The 4,182-nt window shown below is 35.5% G+C and overlaps 1 pseudogene; it reads left to right on the top strand.

Annotated features, from left to right (window-relative positions):
* The first annotated feature begins 1,606 nt into the window (after positions 1-1,606).
* Positions 1,607-2,576, top strand: LOC102825596 (annotated as a pseudogene).
* The last annotated feature ends 1,606 nt before the right edge of the window (positions 2,577-4,182 follow it).

Here is a 4,182-nt window from a genome sequence, read left to right as displayed (position 1 = left end):
TTTTTTTTTTTTTTTTTGGTATCTGTTCATTATTCTCTCAGTGTCTGCACACCTCCATTCTGGTGACTGGACACCCCACCCCTACCCCCAGAGAGTTCTACTATGCATGCACACAGATCTCCTCAAAATTTGAAGTGACAAAATTTAAAGGGGACCATTTCCACTTAAAGTCAAACAGCAGTGCAAAACGGCCACAGCTGGCCTTGAAATGTTTAACACTAGGAAAAAGTTCTGAACAGGGATTGTGGAGCAGGCACACTAAAAAGGAAAATAGGCCAAAAAGTAAATCCTAAGTTACGTCACGACCAACAGTGGCATCTTGAAATTTCTCAGGAAGAAGAATAAAAAGGGAAGCCCATCCCCTGATCACATCTACCTGGAAGCAATCAGAAAGCATAAAAAATACCAAAATACAGACTCATCTAAGTATTAAAGCCACAGATAACTCCTGAATATTCCCCAAAACAGAAACAGATGTCTATATTAACATATGTCCAGAAATGAGATAAAGTGACTGAGGCAAATGAGCTGGAAGTAGACCTACACTCCATACTGGAAGATGGGCAGGCTTTGGAAATACCTGAGAAGGAATTCAGAAAAATGATTATAAAATGTTTCAAAACACTTTACAATGGAGTTGAGAAAAATAAGGAGGAAGTCAGGAAAGTGCTACAGGAGCAATCAAATAAAATAGATATAGTACTGGAAACAATTCAAAACCTACCGAAAGAGTTCCAAATGGTTAATAATAGAATATCAGAAGTGGACAATACACTGAAAGGGCAAAAGAGTAGAATTGAACAGACAGAAGCCAGAACTAGTGAGCTAGAAGATAAATCTCTCAACACTACTAAGAAAGAATAGCAAGTACAAAAAAGTATAAAAAAAAATCTGAAGAAGGCCTAAGATTCATGTTGGACAATATGAAGAGGAATAACTTAAGAATTATCAGCATTCTGGAACAGGAACAATCACACAAGTCCACAGAGGAGATAGTTGAAGTGCTTCTGGAAGAAAATTTTCTAACATCCTGAAAAGCAAAAAGATACACATTCAAAAAGCTCATTGAACCCCAGGAGGGATAGACGCTAAAAGACAATCACCAAGACATATGATAAACCAGATCTCCAAACTCAAAGATAAGGACAGAATCCTGAAAGCAGCTAGGGAAAAGAGAAGTGTAACATACAAAGGCAAGCAAATCAGATTAAGCTAAGATCTCTCAATAGAAACCATGCAGGCAAGAAAGCAATGGGGATGGGGCTGCTCACTGCACTTAGCACTGGAGCTGGGAGCCCACAGCCACCACCATGTCCCACTAGACCAGCATCTAAGCTAGTGGAGATGTTAAAGATATCTTTGCCAAGCAAGAAATGAGAAATACAGACTTCTGAAAATATCTATTGAAAATGAGAAACTTGTGATTGGATCATGTAGTCAACCTTCAGCTTCATGGAAGAAGGATTATGATTCCTTTGTTCTCCCATTACTGGAGGACAAACAGCTGTGCTATATATTATTTAGGTTAGATTCTCAGAACACCCAGGGATATGAATGGATGGATATTCATTGCATGGTCTCCAGATCATTCTCATGTTCGTCAAAAATGTATGCAGCCACAAGAACAACTCTGAAAAAGGAGTTTGGAGGGGGCTATATTGAAGATGAAGTATTTGGAACAGTAAAGAAAGATGTATCAGTACATAGATATAAAAAATATTTGGTATCACAGTCTTCTCCTGCCCTGCTGACTGCAGCTGAGGAAGAATTATGACAGATCAAAATAAATGAAGTTCAAACTGATGTGAATGTGGACACTAAGCATCAGACACTAGAAAGAGTTGCATTTCCTATTTCTCAAGAAGCATTTCTGGCTTGGGAAAAATTAAGTAACAGACAGCTCAACTATGTGCAGTTGGAAATAGATATAAAAATGAAATTATAATTTTGGCCAACACTACAAATACAGAACTGAAAGATTTGTCAAAAAGGATTCCCAAGGATTCAGCACATTATCATTCTTTCTGTATAAGCACTCCCATGAAGTAGACTATTTGGAGTCCATGTTGTTGTTTTTGTTGTTGTTGTTAAGTGCTTTCGAGTCGGTTCCAACCCATAGCGACCCTGAACAGGGTTTCCAAGGTTGTAAATCTTTACGGGAGCAGAAAGCCTCCTCTTTTTCCCACGGAGCAGATAGTAGTTTCAAACTGCTGACCTTGCAGTTTGCAGCCCAATTCGTAACCACTACGCTACCAGAGCTCCTTATTTGGAGTCCATCGTGTTTATTTATTCAACGCTTGGGTACACGTGCAGTATAAGAGAGCAGATGCTATACTCTAGCTGCAAGAGTCCTCTGCTAGAGAGTGTAGAAAGGCAACTACAGATGGATGTAATCAGAAAGACTGAGATAGATAATGGGGATGGATGACTTGACTGCAGACTTCCTTTATGAAGAAGTACACCCCAAGCAGTAAGCACATAAGCAAAGTTTAGCAAAACCAAAAGGTCCTGCAGGAAAAAGAGAAATTCAAAGACTAATTAGAGGTCCTGCTGAAACTGAAACCACTACTGATTAAAAATGATTATGTTAAACATTACTAGCTTTTTTTAAAGTCCAGCTTTTAGTACAGGCATACTAAAATCATTCCATGTTGATATATAGTTGGGAAAAATTGTATTTTTTTTTTTAATTAGCACTTTTTTACATCTGTGTGTTTTTAAGATAAATGCAAAAGAAGACTTATGATTTCTATTTTGAATTAAAGATAGAAACGATTCAACAAAATATAACTCTGGCACACAGTTTTCATAGAATGATGATTCCACATTTTCACATAATTCTTAAAATTTTATAGTTGGACTCGTTTCAGAAAGTAATGGTCTCAAAGAAGGATATACTTTACTCTTTAGGATATATTTGACTTTTTTTTTTTGAAAGAAAAATACACTAAAATATTCATTCTCTTTAACAAATATATGTTAAGGGCCAGGTTGGATTATTGCTTTCTAAAATGAAAATTTAGTGTGCCTAGGAAAAGATAGAAAGTTGCTTATTCTGAGTAATAATGCAGTCAGACTATAAAACACTCTGTTCCCAAATTTCAGGCATGATACCACATGACTGCAACTTTTAGAAACATAGTGTTCTATTGCAGCAGTGTCTTCTATATGACATTTTGGTTTTTAATGATATTGACATTTTAGAAGATCAGTTCATTCTGACTCAATTCCATTGCTCTCTAGTTAGTTCCAACTCAGAGTGACCCAAAGGGCAGAGTAGACCCCATCCTATGTTTCCAAGCCTGTAAATCTCTAAGGAAGCAGATTGCTGCAACCTTTGGTTAGCAGCCAGTGCTTTAACCAATACACCACCATGGAACCTTAAGAGTACTGGATATTTTATGCAGAATTTCTGGTGGCATTGAAAAACGATTTAAACAGGTTTAGTAAATTCTCTTTCTATTGCATTAAAAAAAATCCATTTTAAAAGTAAGAAGTACTGAGGCCAAATATTTGTTCATAATGGATTTTAAATTAATATTCAAAAGCAAACAAAACTAGTAAAAATGTTGGAAAACTTTTAAATATTAAGATTTTTCCCCCCTCAAAAACCATATGTTTATAAGGCACATTGTTTTCTTTTTTCACTTTTGAGCAAATAAATCAGATTTAATAAAATTTTTAAATCTTAGTATTTATCAACCTAAAACAACAAGAGGCTTAAGAATCTTGTTTTATTATATGTTATTTCATAACACACTTAACTCTTTGCTAAAGTTCTGATTTTTCACTTATAATTTAGAGATTTTGAGCCTCATTTTTCTCTGATATTTGAAATGGAGGGAGCTCTAGCACTTCATCTTGTTAAACCTACTGCGAGAGCCAGAACTTTGAGTAATGGCTTTCTAAATGAACTGAGGGGACCCAGGATTTGGAAGTTTTTAATCTAAACTTGATGTTGTATAAACAGTGATCTGAAATGCACATTTCATAGTATAAAATATGAAGTACTTATATTTAAACATTATTATCTAAGGTTATATATGCACCTTTCAGAAATCCAATGTGTGATCAAGTTAGTAAAGCATATTACAATAATGCGTGACAGATTTTTTTTTTTAAAGTAAAGTTAGTGTTTGTGTGTTCTGTGTGTTTACAAATCATCAGACTATACATGTTAAA

The sequence above is a fragment of the Chrysochloris asiatica genome, unplaced genomic scaffold (assembly GCF_000296735.1).
Source record: "Chrysochloris asiatica unplaced genomic scaffold, ChrAsi1.0 scaffold00043, whole genome shotgun sequence".
Lineage (NCBI taxonomy): Eukaryota > Metazoa > Chordata > Mammalia > Afrosoricida > Chrysochloridae > Chrysochloris > Chrysochloris asiatica.
The sequence above is the reverse complement of the archived record's forward strand: the minus strand, read 5'-3'. Positions and strand labels throughout refer to the sequence as shown.